The sequence below is a fragment of the Nomascus leucogenys genome, chromosome 12, assembly GCF_006542625.1.
Source record: "Nomascus leucogenys isolate Asia chromosome 12, Asia_NLE_v1, whole genome shotgun sequence".
NCBI lineage: Eukaryota > Metazoa > Chordata > Mammalia > Primates > Hylobatidae > Nomascus > Nomascus leucogenys.
In genome coordinates, this window is record NC_044392.1 from 40111541 (window position 1) to 40135828 (window position 24288).

General features: G+C 45.0%; 1 pseudogene; it reads left to right on the top strand.

The window, feature by feature from the left end:
* The first annotated feature begins 19642 nt into the window (after positions 1–19642).
* On the top strand, positions 19643–21103 carry LOC115837564 (annotated as a pseudogene).
* Positions 21104–24288: the final 3185 nt, after the last annotated feature.

Consider the following 24288-nt stretch of genomic DNA (forward strand, 5'->3'; position numbering starts at 1 on the left):
CTGCTCAGTGAATGAAGTCGTCACTTCCGACCCGGACCCCTGAGGAGCAACTTGTGGTTCAGGGGCCTAGTCCTGAACGGCGGGTCCTTTTTTCAGACCCTGCTCAGGCTCTGGCTCTGGCTCCGGCCTCTTCGGCTGAGACTGCGACGGGTCGGTTTCCTCCACATAGTTTACAAACCTGTATAGAGATTCAAGAGTGCGCTGGTGATTATCTCGCTTTGCGCTGATTGCCGGTATCATTAACCCAGTAGTCCAGAGGAACGAACCGAACGTGGTGACGGAGCGGGGATCACAGTCACTCAGCTCTATCACCCCCCACCAAACTTGCCTTTATTGTGTTTATTTTCTCATTTGTCACCATCCAGTTCTCAGTCACGAAAACGTTAGTTCTTTCTCTTTCAAGATTCTTAGGTTCTAAATCAGGTGGAAAGAATGTACATTTTTAATTAAAAGATTTTCACAACTCTCCTAAAAGGAGGACAAACAATTTGAACAGACACTTGATTAAAAAAAAAGATATATGGGGCCGGGCGCGGTGGCTCACGCCTGTAATCCCAGCACTTTGGGAAGCTGAGGTGGGTGGATCACGAGGTCAGGGGTTCAAGACCAGCCTGACCAACATGGTGAAACCCCATCTCTACTAAAAATATAAAAATTAGCTGGGCGTGGTGGCTGGCGCCTGTAATCCCAGCTACTCAGGAGGCTGAGGCAGGAGAATTGCTTGAACCAGGGAAGCAGAGGTTGCAGTGAGCTGAGATCACACCATTGCACTCTAGCCTGGGCAACAGAGCGAGACTCCGTCTCAAAAAAAAAAAAAAAAAAAAGATGTGGATTGCAAATAATCACATGGAAAGATGTCCAACGTCATTAATCATTAGGGAAATGCAAATTTAAAACAATGAGATACCACTACACACATATCAGAATGTCTAAAATTTAAAAGACTGACCATACCAAGTTGGCAAGGATGTGGAGAAACCGGAACACTCATTCACTGCTGGTGGGAATGTAAAATGGTACATTCACTTTGGAAAACAGTTTGGTGGTTTTTAAAAACATTAAACTACTACAATATGACTCATCCATTCCACTCCTAGGTATTTACCAAGAGTAAATAGAGCATATGCCCATACAAAAGCCTGCACACACACGTTCATGGCAGCTCTATTTGTAATAGCCCCTAACTGTAGACTATCCAAATGTCAACAAGTGAAAGACCAATCGATACAATGGAACGTTACTCAGCCAAAAAAAGGACAGAACTGCTCATATATACAATAACATGAATCTCAAGTATGCTGAGTAAAAAAAGCCACTGCACCCAGCCTCCATTACAGCATTTTGAATTTAAAATAAAACATTTTTCGGCCAGGCGCGGTCTTTCACGCCTTTAATCCCAGCACTTTGGGAGGCTGAGGTGAGCGGATCCCTTGAGCCCAGGAATTTGAGACCAGCCTGGCCAACATGGCGAAACCACATCTCTACTAAAAATATAACAATTAGCCGGGCGTGGTAGTGTGCACCTGTAATCCCAGCTACTCCAGAAGCTGAGGCTTGAGACTTGCTTGAGCCTGAGAGGCGAAGGTTGTAGTGAGCAGAGATCCAGACTGGGCAACAGAGAGAATCTGTCTCAAAAAAAAAAATAGGCCCTATGAACTGTGCCTAACATGTAAATCAGACCTGAATTGTGATGATAATTTCCCAGGTGTATACACGTGTCAAAACTTGTACATTTTAAATATGTTCAGTTTATTGTATGTCAGTTAAGCCTTACCATAGCTATCATTGTAGCAGGACAAGCCACAGACAAGAACCCCTCAGACACCGAGTTGTAGAAGGAAAGGGCTTTTTTCAGCTGGGAGCATCGGTGGACTCACGTCTCCAAAAACCGAGCTCCCCGAGTGAGCAATTCCTATCCTTTTCAAGGGCTTACAGCTCTAAGGGGGTCCGTGTGAGAGGGTCGTGATCGACTGAGCAAGCAGGGGGTACGTGACTGGGGGCTGCATGCACCGGTAATCAGAACAGAATAGAACAGGACAGGGATTTTCACAATGCTTTTCCATACAATGTCTGAGATCTATAGATAACACAAGCAGTTAGGTCAGGAGCTGATGTTTAACTACCAGGCCCAGGGCGCAGAGCTGGGCTATCTGCCTGTGGATTCCATTTGTGCCTTTTAGTTTTTACTTCTTCTTTCTGTGGAGGCAGAAATTGGGCATAAGACAATATAAGGGGTGGTCTCCTCCCTTATTATAATTTCTTAGTATTTCCCAGAAAAAATAAAAAAGCCCACATATTTGAAGGCTGTTTGGAATATTCATATAAAATACTGGTCGACCATCCCAAATCTGAAAATCTGAAATCCAAAATATTCCAAAATCCTAACCTTTTTGGGTGATGACAGGATGATCAAAGGAAATGCTCATTGGAGCATTGTGGATTACAGATTTTCAGATTTGAGATACTCAACTAGGGTGGGTAAAATGCAAATATTCCAAAATCTGAAAAAAATCAAAATTTGAAACAATTATGGTCCCAAGTATTTTAGATAAAGGATTCTCAACCTGTACTTTTTTTTTTTTTTTGAGACAGAGTTTCGCTCTTGTCATCCAGGCTGGAGTGCAATGGCATGATCTCGGCTCACTGCAACCTTGCTTCCCGAGTTCAAGCAATTCTCCTGCCTCAGCGTCCCAAGTAGCTGGGATTACAGGCGCCCACCACCACACCCGGCTAATTTTTGTATTTTTAGCAGAGATGGGGTTTCGCCATGTTGGCCAGGCTGGTCTCGAACTCCTGACCTCAGGAGATCCACCCACCTCGGCCTCCCAAAGTGCTGGGGATTACAAGCGTGAGCCACTGCACCTGGCCAACCTGTACATATTTTTAAGGCTTTTTTTTTTTCTTTTTTTTAGACAGGGTCTTGCTCTGTCACCCAGGCTGGAGTGACTACATAATTTCTTTCTACCTCCTGTATCAGGACTACAGGCATGCACCACCAGGGCCTGATATATATATATATATATATATATATAATATATATAATATATAATATATAATATATAAAAAAATATAAAAATAAAATAAAAAAAAAAATATATATATATATATATTTTTTTTTTTTTTTTTTTTTTTTTTGATACGGAGTCTTGCTCTGTCACCCAGGCTGGAATACCATTGATCTCGGCTTACTGCAACCTCTGCCTCCTAGGATTACAGATGCCCGCCACCTCACCTGGCTATTTTTTGCATTTTTAGTAGAGACGAGGTTTTGCCATGTTGGCCAGGCTGGTCTCAAACTTCTGACCTCAGGTGATCAACACGCCTTGGCCTCCCAAAGTGCTAGGATTACAGGCGTGAGCCACCGCATCCTGCCGGGCCTGCTAATGTATAATTTTTAAAAATTAAAAATTAATTTAAACTGCTAAAGTTTAATTTTTAAACTTTTTTTGGTAGAAAGTGAGTCTCACTAAAACTGCCTAGCTGGCCTTGAACTCCTGGCCTCAAGAGATTCTCGGGCTTTGACCTCCCAAAGTGCTGAGATTATAAGCATGAACCACCACACCCAGCCTTACATTTTTCTGTAATCAAAAATTTTATATGGCCAGGCACAGTGGCTCATGCCTGTAATCCCAGCACTTTGGGAGGCCAAGGCAGGCTGATCACCTGAGGTCAGGAGTTCAAGACCAGCCTGGTCCAACATAGTGAAACCCTGTTTCTACTAAAAATACAAAAATTAGCAGGGCATGGTGTTGGGCAGCTGTAATCCCAGCTACTCAGCAGGCTGAGGCAGGAGAATCGCTTGAACCTGGGAGGCAGAGGTTGCAGTGAGCTGCAATCGTGCCACTGCACTGCAGCCTAGGTGACAGACTGAGATTCCGTTCCAAAAAAAAATTTTTTTTTTTTTTTTTTTTTTGAGACGGAGTATCGCTCTGTCGCCCAGGCTGGAGTGCAGTGGCTCAATCTCGGCTCACTGCAAGCTCCGCCTCCCGGGTTCACACCATTCTCCTGCCTCAGCCTCTCCGAGTAGCTGGGACTACAGGCGCCCGCCACCACGCCCGGCTAATTTTTTGTATTTTTTAGTAGAGACGGGGTTTCACCATGGTCTCGATCTCCTGACCTCGTGATCCGCCCGCCTCGGCCTCCCAAAGTGCTGGGATTACAAGCGTGAGCCACCGCGCCCGGCCAAAAAAAAATTTTTTTTCGTATGGATAGGTGTGGTGGTTTATTCCTATAATTCTAGCACTTTGGGAGGCTGAGGCAGGAGGATGGCTTGAGCCCAGGCAGTCTGATCACTTGAGCCCAGGAGTTCAAGACTAGCCTGGGCAACATGGCAAAACCCAGGCTCTACCAAAAACACAAAAATTATCCAGACATGGTGGCTCATACCTGTGGTCCTAGCTGCTTGGGAGGCTGAGATGGGAGGATCGCTTGAGCCTGGAGGCAGAAGTTTCAGTGAGCCATGATTGTGCTGATACAGGAGATAGAAATTATTTAGGAGATAGTGAGGGCAGAAGAGTCCTCAGTAGAATTTCTTTGCTAACAAAAAAGCAGCCCCCAAAATCATTTCTAAGAAAGAGCAGCCTGAAAAATTGAGCTGCAAACATAGGTAAGCAAGCTGGAAGCTTGCATGGGGGAATGCTGGCAGCTGTGCCAATAAAAAAGGAGCACCTGGGGGCCAGGCATGTCCACCATGGAGGCTCCATCTTCCCTTTTTTTGTTACCACATGTACAGTAATAAAGAAATGGGCAACATGGTGCAGCTCAAGCAGTGAACCTGCCTGCATAGTCAAAGATTGGGGTGGAGGAGGCCAGAGATTCCCATCCTATGCAAATAGCACACCTGGTCAGACCAGTTTTTTGCATGCTATGTAGATCAGACTCTGCCTCCCACCAGCTCATCTAAAAACCCTCTGAATTTCACCGCGGGTCTGGCAACCCATTTTTCCAGGACCCCTCTCTGCAGCAGAGAGCTATTCTCTTTCTTTCGTCTATTAAACTTCCACTCTCAGCCTCACTCTTTGTGTGTCTGCATCCTTATTCTTGGTGGCTGTGAGACAATGAACCTCGGGTGTTACTCCAGATAACAAGGCTGTTTCAGTGCCACTGCACTCCAGCCTGGGCAACAGAGTGAGACCCTGTCTCAAACAAAAAACAAATCTCTGTCTTCATAGAGTTTACATCCTAGTTTGTGAGGCAGATAATAAGATAAAATATATGGTTTGTGTGATAATTGTGAAGAAGTATACATTTGGTCTTTGCCCTTAGTTCCTAACATAGATCTAAAACACTTATAATTTCCTGAGTAATAGGGGTGAGAGGAGTGTCTTTCGTTATTCATAATAAGCCCCTTCCAAGCATACCTGGGTTTATACTAATGAGGTGATTCCTGGAAGATGGAGGCCAGTTTCCAGAGAAACCAACCAGATGATCAGAGGGCTGGAACTTTCAGCTCCATCGCCAACCTCTGGGAAGGAGAAAGGGGCTGGAGATTGACTCCAATGGTCAATGATTTCATCAATTCTGTCTAAGTAATGGAACCTATGTTCAAACCCTAAACAACAGGGTTCCAAGAGTTTCTGGCTTAGTGAACACACTGTGGTGCTGGGAAGGTGGCAAGCCTAAATAGAGCATGGATGCTCCAAGCCCTCACCCATACTTGCCCTCGGTGCATCTTCCATTTGGCTGTCCATCTGTAAACTTTGTCATATTCTTTATTTTATTATTATTATTATTGCAGACAGAGTCTCACTCTGTTTTCCAGGCTGGAGTGCAGTGGTGTGATTTCAGCTCACTGCAACCTCCACCTCCTGAGTTCAAGCGATTCTCTCAGCCTCCCCAGTAGCTGGGATTACAGGCGCCTGCCACTACACCCAGCCAATTTTTGTATTTTTAGTAGAGATGGAGTTTCATCATGCTGGCCAGGCTGGTCTTGAACTCCTGACCTCTCAGGTGATCCACCCACCTCAGCCTCCCAAAGTGCTGGGATTACAAGCATGAGCCACTGCGCCCGGCCTTGTCATATTCTTTATAATAAACTAGTAAATGTAAGTAAATGTCTCCCTGAGTTTTGTGAGCCATTATGGCAAATTATCAAACAAGAGGAGGGTGTTGGGAAAGCCCCAGTTGATAGCCAATTGGTGAGAAGTACAGATGACAATCTGGAACTTGTGATTGACATCTGAAGTGAGGAGCAGTCTTGTGAGCCTGAGTCCTTAACCTGTGGGAACTTCATTAATTCCAGGTAGTTAGTGCCAGACTTGAGTTAGATGGGAGGACACACAACTGGTGACCATTGAGAACTGGAGAATTGCTTGGTGTGGAAAACCCACACATTTGGTGTCAAAAGTGTGTGGGCAGAGGAAACAGTTTTTATTTAGTATGTCAGATGTGACAAGTGCTAAAGAGAAATAAAGGGAAACAGGAGATGAAATATCTGGGTGTCTTCGTATGTGGAATTTTAGATAGTGTGGCCAAGGCAGGCCCCCTGAGAAGTAACTTTTGTGTTAAGACCTAAAGGAAGTGAGGGAACTAGCCATGTAGAATACCTAGAGGAGAAGCTTCCAGGCTGAGGGGCTACAAAGTGCAAAAGTTCTGTGGCAGCAGCAAGCTGTTGTGTCCCAGAAACAGCAAAAACCAGTGTAGCCAGATCAGAGTGAGCTAGGAGGAGGTGAAGGGTCTTGTGGAACACAGCAAGGATTTTGGCTTTCACTTTGCATGATGGGATCCTGGGGAAATGCATTTCCCTGCAAGTACAACAGGGAGAGTTAGGGCAGGGAATGGATCTCAGAGCAAAAAATATAAATGTGGTACATGTGGTTTCACTGGGGCTTCTTGATGGTATGGGAGAGGGAAACTACAGCCAAATAGCAGCAAGAAAGGAATAACTACAGTTCCCGTGGTGGCCCTGCTTTCTCCTCTGTCCTGATCCCAAAGTGGTTGATTCCTTCCCCTCACCCTTGTCTCAGACCAACCACTCTAGCACTCCTAGTTTACCCATTCCATTAGCTCCTTTCTAAGCAAATACCAGCAACATGAGGCAGTGGGGGAAGAAGAGGATAGGACAAATTCCTCAGAGCTCTGTGGATCTTGAAAAGAGTCCATCCCTGTTGGTCAGAATATTTCAGGACTTTACAGAGAGTACAGTGAAATAGTAGAGTGATGGGCCTGTGCCATCCAGTCAGGCCAGGATTTTCTAAAGTCTGATCCTAGCCAGGTGCACTGGGACACACCTGTAGTCCCAAAGACTTGGGAGAATGAAATGGGAGGATCACTTGAGCCCAGGAGTTTGAAGCTGCTGTGAGCTATGATTGCGGCACTGCATTCCATCCATGGGTGACAGAGTGAAACTCCATGTCAAAAAATATACACAAAAAACAAAGTCTGATCCTTGCTAGGATACAAGAGGGAAATCCAGGGGCAGATAGACAGGACTTGTTTATGAAAAGAAACAAGACCATGGCGTCCCATGGAATTTCTAAGGTACATTTTATAACGGGACCCCTTGAGATTTTACCACACCAGCATTTTTAGTGACTGAAAGGATGAAAATTCTGATCAGGCCCTTGCTTGCTTGCACTTGTGTTTTGCCCAATATTCCTTCTACAATATAATTTTGAACTGCTGATTTACTGTTTTCTTTGTCAAGCAGAAGAATATAACTTCAAGGTCTTGAAAAAAAAAATTGCAGAAGGAACAGGCATGGTGGCTCATGCCTGTAATCCCAGCACTTTGAGAGGCCGAGGCTGGCAGATCACCTGAGGTCAGGAGTCTGAGAACAGCCTGGCCAACATGGTGAAACCCTGTCTCTACTAAATATACAAAAATTAGCCAGGCGTGGTGGTGCACACTATAATCCCAGCTACTAGGGAGGCTGAGGCAGGAGAATCACTTGAACCTGCAGCCTCGACGTTCCAGGCTCAAGCGATTCTCCCACCTCAGCCTCCTGAGTAGCTGCGACCACACGTGACTGCCACCACACCCAGCTAATTTTATTTTATTTTGTAGAGACAAATCTTATTATATGCCCAGGCTAGAAATGCATCTTTTAATTCCCATAGGTGAGCCCTCTGCCAAAACAGTAGTAAAAAGCTGGAAGTACTTTAAAGCCCAGCTGTAGAAAGAGTTTTAAATCACTCATTTTGCATGTCATCCTGCTCTTGGACAGATTCAAGACTTACTGCTAACTGAAAAGATGGGTGAAGAGTAGTGTGTAGTGTGGGGTTTTTGAGTAAGGGGAAATGGAGGAAATATATTTATGCATATTAATATATATACATGTATAGATCTAGTTGGCCTCTCACACGAGCGGGTTCCCAAAATGTTAGGAAAAATAACAAAAATAATGCAAATACAAACAACACAGTATAACTACGTTGTATTCGGTATTACAAGTAGTCCATAGCTGATTTAAAGTGTGTAGGAGGATGTGCGGAGTTGTAGGTAAATACTATGCCATTTTATAGAAGGGACTTGAGCGTCCGCAGATTTTAGTACGGGGTGCTGTCCTGGAGCTAATCTGCCTGCGGATACTGAGGGACGACTGGAGATCATCTAGGAAGGGCACGCAAAAACCGTTAACAGTTGTTGCTTCGGGGAAAGAGAATGGGGGAACTCAGGGTAGGGATGGAAAAGAGACTTGCAGCCGCGAATCACGCCGAGGTGCCCCGCATCCAGCCCTGTGCTCTCGCCCTGGCCCAGGCGCGCTGCCAGGCAGAGTTCCTTGCCCAGCCCCAGAGAAGGCAGCCCATCTCCTGGGAACCGATCCTGAACGTCGGCCAACCTTGCAGGCCTAGCGAAGACCCCAAATTCGACGCGGGAGGCCTGAGGCCTGGGGAAAAAGTGACTTGAATTTCCCGCAATCTCAAAGACACCCAGGGGCGCTCCAGCCCCTCCCGGCCCTCCTCCCTCATTCACTCTCACGCCTCGCCTCGCCTCCGGCTCGGGCCTCTCCGCGCCCAGTCACTCCCACGCCCCGTCACTCCCACGCTCCGCCCCTCCTCTCACCCGCGTGGTGCTCTCAGTAGCTCTTGCGCCCCGCCCTTCTGCCCTGCTTCACTCGTGAGCTCCGCCTCTCTTTTCGTCCCTCCCCTCCTCTCGTCCCGCCCCGCCCTTCTGCCCTCCGTCACTCGTGAGCCCCGCCCCTCCTCTCGCCGCGCCCCACCCCACGGCTCGCAGAGGTCCTGAGCTTTCCCGTCAGCAATGAGTCAAGACCGGAAGTCTGGGAAAGGCTGCTGTCAGTTCCCGACAGCGTGGGCTGGACAAGAAGGAGACGGTACTGGCAATACGTCGGTCGAAGGGAAGCGAAGCGGAGCACGCGCGGGCTGTGACGAGGGAGCGGAGAAACAGCTGTCCCATTAGCCTCGTGTAGACGTCCCGGGTTCAGCCCCAGGAGGACGAAAAGACTGTGCCGTGTCTTTCCCGAGGGGAGTGACGTTCCCATTGACCTGCACACCTCACCTCATACTCGTGCGTAGACGTGTTCCAGCCGAGTCCCGTTCACTCCAGCTCCTCCGTCTCCAACCCTAATCCTAATTATTGGTGTTTCGTTTGAAAGGGTTCTGTGAATTTGTCAAGCAGGAAAATTTGGGGTCCGACAGAATTAAGCAATTCTCCTTAATTAAATAGCTTTCGGAGTCTTTAATTTGCTAATATGCATTTTCTAATCTTAACTAATTTTTGCTTTACTTTTACTTTTTTTTGTTTTTTTGTTTTTTGAGACGGAGTTTGGCTCTTGTTGCCCAGCCTGGAGTGCAATGGCGCGATCTCGGCTCACTGCAACCTCCGCCTCCCAGGTGCAAGCGATTCTCCTGGCTCAGCCTCCGGAGTAGCTGGGATTTCAGGCATGTGCCACCACGCCCAGCTAATTTTTGTATTTTTAGTAGAGATGGGGGTTTCTCCATGTTAGTCAGGCTGGTGAACTCCCGACCTCAGGTGATCCACCCGCCTTGGCCTCCCAAAGTGCTGGGATCAAGGCGTGAGCCGCCGTGCCCGGCCTGCTTTACATTTACTTTCTGTAAGGCTAAGTAATTTACAGTGTCATCTAATCCTTTTAATAATCTTACGAAGTAACCATTATCAAGATATTGCAGATGAAGAAATAAAATTGTAGAGACACGCCCGAGATCCCCTTATATTAAGTGACGGAGCTAGATCAAAACCCAAATCATTTATACTGATTGCCCACAAATCCCTTTTTACACTGGTGCATCACTTGAAACCAGTCCTACAAAGAATGTGCTTTATCTTGGAGTCCTTAGAGAGGTAAACTGAGGTTCGAACCAAATAAAGGAACATGAGCCCCAGCCCTACCATGGAAGGGGTGGATTGCCTAGCTTCTTCTGGCCACAAGGTGAGGCAGTGAAGAAACTGCAGGAGGCTGGGTTTGGGGTCCAGCAGTACTTCCTGCTGCCTTGAACAATGCAGCTGCTCATCTTTACACCGCTTGCAGAACACTCCCCAAATATTCCAGTGAAACCCTGAAGGCAAGGCCAGTGCTGGAAGGAATCTAAGCCTTCTGCTCCTGAGGGAAAGGATTTTATTTATTTATTTTTATTTTATTTTTGAGACACAGTCTGGCTCTGTCGCCCAGGCTGGAGTACGGTGGGGCTATCTCGGCTCACTGCAACCTCCGCCTCCCCTCCCGGGTTCAAGAGATTCTCCTGCCTCAGCTTCCGGAGTAGCTGGGATTACAGGCGCACGCCACCACACCCGGCTAATTTTTGTATTTTTGGTAGAGACGGGTTTCACCATGTTGGTCAGGCTGGTCTCAAACTCCTGACCTCATGATCCGCCCGCCTGGGCCTCCGAAAGTGCTAGGATTACAGGCCTGAGCCACGGCGCCCGGCCAGGAATGGATTTTAAAACCCTTAGGAGGCCGGGCGCCGTGGCTCACGCCTGTAATCGCAGCACTTTGGGAAGCCGAGGCAGGCGGATCACGTCAGGAGATCGAGACCATCCTGGCAAACACGGTGAAACCCCGTCTCTACTAAAAATATAAAAAAATAGCGCCGGGCGCGGTGGCTCACGCTTGTAATCCCAGCACTTTGGGAGGCCGAGGCGGGTGAATCACGAGGTCAGGAGATTGAGACCACGGTGAAACCCCGTCTCTACTAAAAATACAAAAAATTAGCCGGGCGTGGTGGTGGGCGCCTGTAGTCCCAGCTACTCGGAGAGGCTGAGGCAGGAGAATGGCATGAACCGGGGAGGGGAGGCGGAGCTGGCAGTGAGCCGATATCACACCACTGTACTCCAGCCTGGGTGCAAGACTCTGTCTCAAAAAAAATAAAAATAAAAATAAATAAATAAATAAATAAAACCCTTAGGAGTAGGTGGTGAGAACTTCACCCAGCCCTATCAGGAGTTGGGGGTATGGAGAGAGGAATGGATTTTGAACAGATTTGACTCCCATCTCCTTCCAAGGGAAAATACATAGACGAGAATAAATGTCTTTCGTAGAAGTCTGGAAATAAGACAAAGAAGCCCACTGGGCAGGGACTTGGCAACTAGAGGCAAATAGAATGCTATGAGATCACGGACTTGAGAAGTTCATGTTAGGATGATATTCCAAAAGGCCCAGCAGAAAAAAGCTGCACCTTGCTCAGCACAGAGTACCCAGGGACAAGGCCAGCCCAACACATCTGAGAGCATTAGGGTGCCAGAGCCCAGCCACAGGGACCTGAGGTTGCCTCCTTTTTCTGCTACCTCTAGGTCATTGGTTGCTCCACCTTCACCAAGATGCTACCTTAGGGAAGATAAGGGAGTGTTCCAATTACCTATTGGTGTGTAACAAACCACTCCAAACTTCCTGGTACAAAACAGCAACCAGTTTATTATGTCATGGATTCTGTGGGTCAAGAATTTGGAAAGGGTATAGTGGGGATGACTTGTCTCTGCTTCAGAATCACTGAGACTTCAGCTGAGAAGACTTGGCAGCCTGAGATGACTTAAAAGCTTGGGGCTGGAATTGCTCATTCACATATGTAAAAGGTAAACTAAGGCACAAAAAAAAATTTTAAGAGCTCATTTGACCAGCCAGGTGCTATGGCTCACACCTGTAATCCCAGCACTTTGGGAGGCCGAGGCAGGCGGATCACAAGGTCAGGAGTTCTAGACCAGTCTGGCCAACATAATGAAACCCCGTCTCTACTAAAAATACAAAAAATTAGCCGGGCGTGGTGGCACGCACCTGTAATCCCAGCTACTTGGGAGGCTGAGGCAGGAGAAATGCGTGAACTGGGGAGGCAGAGGTTGCAGTGAGCCGAGATCACACCACTGCACTCCAGCCCGGGTGACACTGCAAGACTCCATCTCAAAAAAAAAAAAAAAAAAAAAAAAATAGAGTTCATTTGAATAGGAAGCAACTAATGAATTGGGAAATACCAAACCAAAAGAAGTTTAATTTTCTCATGACAAATCATCAGGGGCAAGTATTTATGGGGCAAATGTAGAGCAAAATAAATAATTTGATTGATTGCAATTATACAGTTGCCTTATTCACTCATTCACCTTCTTGGAAAGTCCCTAGTTATATAAGTTTTTGGCTACTTCCAATTGGTTGAGCTTAAGTTTTGTTTTTCTTTAATACAGGCATTTACAAGAAATGGCTCAACATAAGTTTCCCTTGTGTTTGTAAATCAAGGTTGAGGTCACTTATGAGGCCTAACTGGTTTTGTCTGCTCAGAGATTCTTCAGGCCTGGTCTCCATTTTAATTTACTTCAATATATGTCTGAGGTTATGCTGGCTGTTGACTGGGATCTCGGCTAGGATTGTCAGCAGGAACACCTATGTGGTTTCTCCATGAGGTTGCTCTGCTTCCTCATATCCAAGGTGGCTGGATTCTGAGTGACTCCTAAGACAATCAAGTGGAAGATGTATCACCTTTTTTGACCTTGCATCACTTCCACCTTACTTACAGGCCCACCCAAGTTCAAGAGGAAGGAATACAGACTCCACCTCTTAATGGGAGGAGTGTCACATTTAAGAAGAGCATGTGGTGTGGAATATCTTGTTACAACTCTCTTGAAAAGTACAACCTGGCTGGGCGCCGTGGCTCACGCCTGTAATCCCAGCACTTTGGGAGGCCGAGGCAGGCGGATCACCTGAGGTCAGGAGTTCAAGACCAGCCTGACCAACATGGAGAAACCCCATCTCTACTAAAAATACAAAATTAGCTGGGTGTGGTGGCGCAGCTAATGTGGCTCCCAGCTACTTGGGAGGCTGAGGCAGGAGAATCGCTTGAACTGAGGAGGTGGAGGTTGCAGGGAGCCAAGATTGCACCATTACACTCCAGCCTGGGCAACAAGAGGGAAACTCCCTCTAAAAAAAAAAAAAGAAAGAAAAGAAAAATACAACCTGCCACAGCCATTAAATTTCGAAGTGGTTATAGAGAAATAGATAACCAAGACTTAGTGTTATGGGGTTTACTTAGTTCACCTAGGTAACTGCTTGGTATTGTTTAATTTGCTAGAATGAAATCTGCTAGTATTCCTTCTCTAATTAAAAAAATAACTTTAGGCTGGGAGTGGTGGCTCATGCCTGTAATCCCAGCACTTTGGGAGGCCAAGTCAAGCAGATCACTTGAGCCAGGAGTTCGAGACAAGCCTGGGCAACATGGTGAAACCCTGTCTCTATAAAAAATACAAAAATTAGCTGGGCATGGTGGTTCAAGCCTGTAGGCCTAGCTGCTCGGGAGGCTGAGATTGGAGGATCACCTGAGCTTGGGGAGGTCGAAGCTATAGTGAGCTTCCATCCTGCCACTGCACTCCAGCCTGGGTGACAGAGTGAGATCCTGTATCAAAAAAAAAAAAAAAAGCGTTTAAAAATAAATAACTTTAAAAGAAGACACCTGAAATTGTGGCCAGACCTAGATTCTAATTCTGATTCCAATATTAACTGATTATGACCTTGGGCAAATCAAGTTCTCAATATCTCAATTTAAAAATGTTTCTGGCCGGGCTTGGTGGCTCAAGCCTGTAATCCCAGCACTTTGGGAGGCCGAGGCGGGTGGATCACGAGGTCAGGAGATCGAGACCATCCTGGCTAACACGGTGAAACCCCGTCTCTACTAAAAAATACAAAAAAATTAGCCAGGCGTGTTGGCGGGCGCCTGTGGTCCCAGCTACTCGGGAGGCTGAGGCAGGAGAATGGCGTGAACCCAGGAGGTGGAGGTTGCGGTGAGCCGAGATCGCGCCACCGCACTCCAGCCTGGGGGACAGAGAAAGACTCCGTCTCAAAAAAAAAAAAAAAAAAAAAAAAAGTTTCTAAATGAGATAAAATAATTTAAATATTCTCTTAAAGTAGCTGGAAAAGGCAAACAAAATCAACATTGCATATTACATGCAGTTTTGCAAAATTTGGGCTCAAGTTCCTTGAGATGCTTACAAAAAATAAATTCAGTGGCTAAATAAACTGAGGAAATGCTGTATATTATATCCCTCTCCCACTCTTGAAGAGTCTCAGTAAACATTAGGAAATTTTTTTTTTGTTTTTTTTTTTGTTTTTTTGTTTTTTGAGACAGAGTCTTGCTCTGTCCCCCAGGCTGGAGTGCAGTGGCGCGATCTCGGCTCACTGCAAGCTCCGCCTCCCGGGTTCACGCCATTCTCCTGCCTCAGCCTCTCCGAGTAGCTGGGACTACAGGCGCCCGCCACCACGCCCGGCTAATTTTTTTTTTTTGTATTTTTAGTAGAGACGGGGTTTCACCGTGTTAGCCAGGATGGTCTCGATCTCCTGACCTCGTGATCCGCCCGCCTCGGCCTCCCAAACTGCTGGGATTACAGGCTTGAGCCACCGCGCCCGGCCGACATTAGGAAATTAAACAGGCCAGGCGCGATGGCTCACACCTGCAATCCCAGCACTTTGGGAAGCGGAGGCGGGTGGATCACATGAGGTCAGGAGTTTGAGACCAGCCTGACCAACATGGTGAAAACCCATCTCTACTAAAAATACAAAATTAGCTGGGTGTGGTGGCGCATGCCTGTAATCCCAGCTACTAGGGAGGCTGAGGCAGGAGAATCGCTTGAACCTGGGAGGCGGAGGTTGCGGTGAGCCAAGATCGCGCCACTGCACTCCAGCCTGGGTAACAAGAGCAAAACTCCGTCTCAAAAAAAAGAAAAGAAATTAAACATCTGAACATTCCCATAGGAAATAAATTTATTCAATTTGTTTAACCAGTCAAATTAGATGAAGGCTAGAGATTTAAGATTTCAGGGTCTGGGCTTTTGGGAACAGGCTGGTGTGGGGGTTTGCCAGACTACCTGAGTTTGGTAACTGGTTCTACAACTTACTGTGTGTTCTTGGAGAAGTTATTTAACTTTCTTAAGCTTCAATTTTTTCATATGCAAAATGTGCTATTATTATTCTAATTTTACATTTGGTTGTTGCAAAAATAAGTGAAAACCTTTTTGGTTACATTTTAATTTAATCATTTCTATAATGATGCGACTACTAATGCTAATCTAGACAGACTGTAGGCTAGCTTCTTTTTTTTAGTTTTTTAATTTGATCTAGACTTTTTAGGAAATTACTCTGTGCAAGATTTCTGACAAAAAACAAGGGAGAGGGTAAAATTTAGAGTAGTTTGGGAGGTCGAGGCGGGCAGATCACTTGAGGTCAGGAGTTCAAGACCAGCCTGGCCAACATGGTGAAACCCCATCTCTACTAAAATACAAAAATTAGCTGGGCTTGATGGTGCACACCTGTAATCTCAGTTACTCGGGAGGCTGAGGCATGAGAATTGCTTGAACCCAGGAGGCAGAGGTTGCAGTGACCTGAGATCATGGCACTGCACTCCAGCCTGGGCAACAGAGCAAAACTCTGTCTCAAAAAAAAAAAAAAAAAAAAGAGAGACACAAGATCTCATCCTGGCATCAGTCACTGGTATCTCCTTTCATTACTCCTTGGCAGTCCTCACTAAGTGTCACATTGCTTTTTTTCCCAATTTTTTTTATTGTGGTAACATTATATAACATAAAATTTATCATCCTAACCATTTGTGAGTGTACAGCTCAGTGGTATTAAATACATTCATATTGTTTTGCAACCATCACCATTATCCATTTCCAGAACTCTTTTCATCTTGCAAAACTGTAATTCTGTACTCATTAAGCAATAACTCCCGATCACCCCTCCCCTCAGCTCCTGGCAGCCACTCTTCTAATTTCTGTTCTATGATTTAGCTACTCAAAGTACCTGATATCAGTGGAATCATACAGCATTTGTCCTTTCACGACTAGCTTATTTCACTGAGCATAATGTCCTCAAGTTTCATCCACGTTCTGGCATGTGTCAGAATTTCCTGCCTTTTCAAGGCTAAAGAACATTCCATTATTTTTCACATAACCCTTTGTTACTTTAGGAATCATGGTCTGGGGGCTGGCCTTTAGCAACCAATATGTTTGGGGAGAGAGATATCTTCCTCAATGGCCTAGCTTCTTTGTTGATGGATTCCTAGAAAATTATGCTACATTTTGCATCCAGGAAGGGTCACCACACCTAATTAGCCCACTTTTTTCCTCCAGAATTTTAACGTGTCTGAAAATTCACCTCTTAAAGGAGAAAGTGAAGGCAAGAGAAAGAAAGATGTGGGAAATGGCAGAAATAATTCTTCAAATGAGTCCCTTCCTGGACAGCATTCTCAAGGTGGATATGCAAAAGAGCAGGACCACAGAGCTGCATTAAGGAATTGGATTTTATAGGATCAGAAAACGATCTTAGGAAACTGGGCCATTTTTAGTCTTCATTTCTTTTTGTGTTCTTATCAAAAATTGTAAAGGGGGTGGAAGATACATGCTGAGGTGGTAACCAACAAACATTCTCTTCAGAGGGTAAGACCACAGTGCTACAGAGAATGGAGAAGAATGGCATATACTTCCACAAACCGGAGTCAATGTTAGGAAAGATTTCACTCTAATGGCTTCCCTGCTCAGGGAGTTCTTCCATGAGTAGCTTTCACTGTGCAAGATCAGATGAGACCTAGGGTAGCCCAGGATACAAGGATCCTCCCATCATCCCCCAAGGGGCCACTTTCAATGTGGGCTAGTCTCTGCCCCTCCACGCCAGGAACTGAAGAGGCTGTGCCAGTACCTTTTCCCCGATCAGTCTCTGGGAAGGCAAAGCTTTTATGCATCTGGCCTCAGTGGTCAGTGAGACTGTGGGACCATCCTGAAGGACAGGAGGTCCTGGAGTTCACCCTCATGACATCATATCTGGCTTAGGACAATCACTCTTCATGCCCTGCTCATCACTCTTCCTCACCGTAGTTTCTCCCTAATGCAATGCCCTGTGGGGAGCTATTTCCCTGAGTATACAGTGATATCAGGATGTGAATCACCTTTTTCTGGGCAGAGGTGGTGGAATTTTTTACCATCATGAAGCTGAGGTTCCTTCCCCATTCTGAGTTGAAAAACCCAAATCTTGGCTCTTAGAGCTTCTCATATCCCTAATTCCTTATAAAACTGAACTCTGTCCCCAGCTCTTTACTATCCCATTGCTCAGCATCTTCTACCACATCCTCCTTCTCAAGACTCTGATACCTAAAATATACAATTTTACGGCAGCAGGAGGAAATAGGCAAAGGATTTTTTCCTTTGTGGTGCTGGGTGTTGGGGATTAGTTGTAAAACTAGTCTCCACTAGAGGGAGACTTAATCTCAAGAAAGAAATCAATATGATCTGTGTCAAGTTGAGAGGAAGCAGAGGTATTGTTTATATAGCTTTTGTATGATGGCCAACTATCTCTTCTTTAAAAATCTTTTTGTTGTAAAAATGAAGAGAATTTATTTATTTATTTTAGAATTTTTTTAAATTTAATTTTGTTTTATAACTATGTAAAATACTTGGGTTTCAAAATAAACGCTATAAAACAAGGCATATTTAAATAAGTTTATCATCCACCCTCACACCTTCCACATCACTCCTTCTCTCTTCCTAAAGGTAATCACTTGATTTTTAGTAGAGATGAGGTCTCATTTATGTTGCCCAGCTGGTCTGGAAGTTCTGACCTCAAGTGATCCTCCTGAAGCGCTGGGATTACAGGCATGAGCACCGCAGCCGGCCATTGGTATTTCCTTCTCTATGAAATGTTTGTTTAATCTGTAGCTCAGCTTCCTTTTTCTTTTTTCTTTCTTTTTTTTTTTTTTTTGTGACAGTCTTGCTCTGTCACCCAGTCTGGACTGCAGTGGCTTGATCTCAGCTCACAGCAACCTCTGCCTTCCGAGTTCAAGTGATTCTCCTGCCTCAGCCTCCCGAGTAGCTGGGATTACAGGCGCACGCCACCATGCCCAGCTAATTTTTGTATTTTTAGTAGAGACGAGGTTTCTCCATGTTGGTCAGGCTGGTCTCAAACTCCCGACTTCAGGTGATCCATCCGCCTCGGCCTCCCAAAGTGCTGGGATTACAGGCATGAGCCACCGTGCCTGGCACCTTCTTCTTTTTGTAATGAAAAACAAACAAACAAAAAAGCGCACTTGGCCAGGCCCAGCACTTTGGGAGGCCGAGGCGGGCAGATCACGAGGTTAAGAGATCGAGACCATCCTGGCCTACCAGGTGAAACCCCGTCTCTACTAAAAATACAAAAATTAGCTGGGCATGGTGGTGCGCACCTGTAGTCCCAGCTGCTTGGGACTCTGAGGCAGGAAAATCACTTGAACCCGGAAGGCGGAGGTTGCAGTGAGCCAAGATCCAGCCACTGCACTCCAGCCTGGCAACAGAGCAAGATTCTGTCTCAAAAAACAAACAAACAAACAAACAAACAAAAACACAAACACACATACACAAAACAACCCTCTTTTACTGAGGAGTATACATACAAAGTAACTTAGACAACCACTAAGAGTCCCTCACACTTTCTTTTTTTTTTCTTTTTGAGACTGAGTCTCACTCTGTCACCCAGGCTGGAGGGCAGTGACGAGATCTCAGCTCACTGCAACCTCTGCCGCCTGCGTTCAAGCGATTCTCCTGCCTCAGGCTCCCGAGTAGCTGGGATTACAGCCCTCTGCCACTGCACCTGACTAATTTTTGCAGTTTTAGTAGAGACGGGGTTTCACCATCTTGGCCAGGCTGGTCTTGAACTCCTGACCTTATGATCAGACTGCCTCGGCCTCCCAAAGTGCTGGGATTACAGGTGTAAGCCAACACGCCTGGCCCCCTCACACTTTCATGTACTGACAAAACTATTCCATCTTTTTTTTTTTGACAGTGTTTCAGTCTTGTTGCCCAAGCTGGAGTGCAATGACATGATCTTGGCTCACTGCAACCTCCACCTCCCAGGCTCAAGCAATTCTCCTGCCTCAGCCTCCCAAGTAGCTGGGATTACAGGTATATGCCACCATGCCCAGCTACTTTTTGTATTTTTAGTAGAGACAGGGTTTCCCATGTTGGCCAGGCCAGTCTCGAACTCCTGACCTCAGGTGATCTGCCCGTCTCAGCCTCCCAAAGTGCTGGGATTACAGGCGTGAGACACCATGCCTGGCCTAAAATAAATTTTTAGGACAGATCAGGCTGGCCCCATTTTCTAGCCCAGTTATTTACAGAGCTATTAGTCTTTTTCTTCTCTATTTTTAGAAGTTTTTCCTGAATCAAATATATTACTCTTTTGTAATATAATTTATAAATTTCTTTTCCCATTAGTCTTTTCACTTTTTTTTTGTTGTTACGTAAAACATCAATTTGCATCTATGGGGATAATCAAACATTTTTTCCACCTTAGATCAATTAATATGGTGGATTATATTAATAGATTTCCTAATATTATATGTTCTTGCATTTTTGGAATATTATCCAGTTGGTCATGATAAATATTTTTTAACATGCTGTTGGATTCACTTTGCTAATGTTTTATATATATGTTATCAATATTAATACAAAAGTGAAATTGATCTATAATGGTTTTTTTTTGGTTACAGTCTTTGTCACGACTCTAAAATTGAGGTTTGGAAATCAATGTTATACTTACTTTGCAAGATGATTTTGGGGGTTTCCCTTTTTTGTCATAGTCTAAAATAGTTTTAAAAGTTAAAGATTTGTTTTTTAAAGTTTGGTAGAATCATCTGTAAAACGATCTGGGCCTGCTTTGGTTTGTAGGGAAACTCCTTAACTAGTTTCTATGATTATTTTATGTCACTTGGCCGGTTTAAACTTGCTGTCTCTATAGGGGCAAATTTTGTTAAATTGGATTTTCTCAAAAAATCCATTTAATGTAGATTTTAAAATATTTTTACAAGAATATTTTTCAAATTTCCTCTTTTGTGTTACTTTATTTCCAGTTTCATGGATTTGTGCTTTCTAGTTTAGCTAAGAAATTATCAAAATTATTTTTACAAAGAAACGGTTTTGGATTCTTTAATTAGTATAATACTACCATTGTTATTGTTATTGTTGTTGTTTTCAAACCCATTAACTTCTGCGTTTATTTTTACTAATTTCTTATTTTTGTGTCATTTGGTTTACCCTGGGTTTTGTGTATAATATTTTGAGTTGGATTGTTGTTTATTTTTACTTATATAGGTATTTAATGCTATAAACCTTTCCCTCATAGCTGTTTCTGCTGTCTCCCATAAATTCTGGGGGTTTTCATTGCTATTTTCAAAAACCTCTTCCGCGCCACCACCATGCTCTCGGTCCGCGTCCTGCTCACTTCCATCGCGGACCCGCAGCAACTGCAGCTCTTGCTGCTAAAGGGTCTCAGTCTGGCCAACAAGGAGAACACGCCCTCGGCCCTGAGCGGGACTCGCGTCCTGGCCAGCAAGGCCGCGAGGAAAATCTTCCAGGAGCCGGCGGAGCCGAATACTAAAGTAGCTGCCCCTGGCGTGGAGGATGAACCACTGCTGAGAGAAAACCCCGCCACTTTATCATCTTCCCCATCGAGTACCATGATATTTGGCAGATGTATAAGAAGGCGGAGGCTTCCTTCTGGACCGAGGTGAGTGATTTTATATCCCGTCTTCTGGCTTTCTTTGCAGCAAGTGATGGCATAGTAAATGAAAACTTGGTGGACTGATTTAGCCAAGAAGTTCAGATTACAGAAGCCCGCTGTTTCTGTGACTTCCAAATTGCCATGGAAAACACACATTCTGAAATGTATAGTCTCCTTATTTATTTATTTAATTAATTTATTTATTTTTTTGAGATGGAGTTTCACTCTTGTTGCCCAGGCTGGAGTGCAATGGCGCGATCTCGGCTCACCGCAACCTCCACCGCCCAGATTCAAGTGATTCTCCTGCCTCAGCCTCCCAAGTAGCTGAGATTACAGGCATGCGCCAACACGCTCGGCTAATTTTTGTATTTTTAGTAGAGATCGGGTTTCTTCATGTTGGCCAGGCTGTTCTTGAACTCCCAACCTCAAGTGATCCGCCCGCCTTGGCCTCCCAAAGTGCTGGGATTACAGGCGTGAGCCACCGTGCCCGGCCATATAGTCTCCTTACTGACACTTACATAAAAGATTCCAAAGAAAGGGACTTTCTCTTCAACACCAATGAAACACCTTGTGTCAAGAAGGCAAATTGGGCCTTGCGTTGTATTGGGGACAAAGAGGCTACCTATGGTGAATGTGTTGTAGCCTTTGCTGCAGTGGAAGGTATCTTTTTTTTTTTTTTTTTTTTTTTTATGAGACGGACTTTCGCTCTTGTTGCCCAGGCTGTAGTGCAACGGCGGGATCTCCGCTCACTGCAACCTCCGCCTCCCGAGTTCAAGCAATTCTCCTGCCTCAGCCTCCCGAGGAGCTGGAATTACAAGAATGCACCAACACACCCAGCTAGTTTTTGTATCTTTAGTAGAGACCGGGCTTCTCCATGTTGGTCAGGCTGGTCTCGAACTCCTGACCTCCAGTGATCCACCCACCTCAGCCTCCCAAAGTGCTTGGATTACAGGCGTGAGCCACCGTGCCCGGCCATTAACAGCATCTTTAAAACTGTGGGCCGGACACGGTGGCTCACGCTTGTAATCCCAGCACTTTGGGAGGCCGAGGCGGGCTGATCACGAGGTCAGGAGATCGAGACCACAGTGAAAACCCCGTCTCTACTAAAAATACAAAAAATTAGCCGGGCATGGTGGCGGGCGCCTGTAGTCCCAGCTACTCGGAGAGGCTGAGGCAGGAGAATGGCGTGAACCCGGGAGGCGGAGCTTGCAGTGAGCCGAGGTCGCGCCACTGCACTCCAGCCTGGGCGACAGAGCAAGACTCCATCTCAAAAAAATAAATAAATAAATAAATAAATAAAACTGTGTAGCTACTTCACGACCAGGTCTGTTTATTTATTTTTTTTATTTTTTTTATTTTTATTTTTTATTTTTTTGAGACGGAGTCTCGCTCTTTCACCCAGGCTGGAGTGCAGTGGCGTGATCTCGGCTCACTGCAGGCTCCGCCCCCCGGGGTTCACGCCATTCTCCTGCCTCAGCCTCCCGCGTAGCTGGGACTACAGGTGCCTGCCACCTCGCCCGGCTAATTTTTTGTATTTTTAGTAGAGACGGGGTTTCACTGTGTTAGCCAGGATGGCCTCGATCTCCTGACCTCGTGATCCGCCCACCTCGGCCTCCCAAAGTGCTGGGATTACAGGCGTGAGCCAACGCGCCCTGCCTAGGTCTGTTTATTTATAATGCTGGTGGTATCACCTTTTGCCAGCAGGCTGGCTGGCTATGACTTACCATAGCAGTAACAGCAGCAGTCCTGGCTTTAAAGTGAGGGGTGACTCTCTAGTGAGCTTGGCCCAGCAGGATTAAACATTCACTTAACTAGCACAGGCAGTTGAAAGATGCAGCCTCCCTACTTCAAAGCAGATTTTATCTACTTAAATATAAAACTGGCACTTTACAAACATTGTTTGTACTATCAAGGTAATAATAGCTTGATTTATTTGGTTTCTACACCAAAGTATTCTGCTGACCACTAATTGGAGCCAATTCAAAATTCACTAAGTAACTAAAGTTTAAACTTGTGTAGACTATGCATGTAATTTCTAAATTTTATTTTTTTGAATGAATTAAAATATTCCTTAATCAACTTTAAAGTCAATCCTGTATATAACTAGATATTAGTCTGTTGGTGCCAGATAGAAGACAGGTAGTGTTTTTTATCCTGTGGCCTGGGTAGTGTCCTGGGATTCTCTGTCCTATCTGAGTAGAGTGTTGTGGATTAAGGAATCTCTCACGGCAAAGAGAGATCAGAAATTTAGGCATGATCTGGGTCTTCATATGTGTGAGAAGCCATATCATTTTATTTCTCACTGTATTTTCCCCAACTTCTAGTTGATAAGAAAAAATTATTGAAGAGTCTTTGTATGTGGGGACTAAAGTGGTATTGTAAAATTTCAGGTCATCCTTAAACAAAATGACCCACCTAAGATCTTGCTCCTGTTAGGTGGTGAAATCAACTGGAGTTGGTTCCTAAAAGCTGTTTATTCTAGTCTTGTTTAAGTAAGTTGTGTGAGTTAATAGTTAATTCATTTACATTTACTATATGGCCTTTTTTTTTTTTTTTTTTTGATAGAGTCTCACTCTGTTGCCCAGGCTGGAGTGCAGTTGTAAGATCTTGGCTCACTGCAACCTCTGCATCCTGGGCTGAAGCCATTCTCCTGCCTCAGCCTTCCGAGTAACTGGGATTACAGGGCCCACCGTGGTGGTGGGCTAATTTTTGTATTTTTAGTAGAGACGGAGTTTCACCATGTTGGCCAGACTGATCTCGAACTCCTGACCTCAGGTGACCTGCCCCCCCTTGGCCTCCCAAAGTGCTGGGATTACATATATGAGTCACCACGCCCGGCCTACATGTCTTTGAAATTAGAAAATATTTTTTAGGCTGAGTACAGGCGTGAGCCACCGCACCTGGCAAACTAATAATCTTAATAGGGCTAGTTTGAATTAATCTGCCTTTATGTTTGGGAAAAAGAAAGCTGAGACACTACATAAAAGATGATGTAGGATATGTGTCGATCTTTTGGCCCCATTTGTTAATTTTATTATCTATTTGAACATTGTCCTGTTCTATTTTTAGTTTTCTTCATCATTTATTATATAGTCAATTTTAAAATTTCTGTAATATGAGATTTTCTATCTTTTATTGTTACCTAAATAAACCCAGATTATGTGGTCCTTACACTTGTGCAACATTAAAATGAATAAAGGCTTTGCCTTGCATTGTCAGAAAAACAAAAACAAAAACAAACCCCTGCAATTTATTTTGCATTTCCCCCTTGACCCAGGAGTAGTTTAACACATTCTGAAATTTCCCTTTGGGGAAATGTATGGGAGAGTGAGTGTGAGTGTGTGCAAATAAAATTCCCTTTGGAAGAGGCCTTTTGGTTT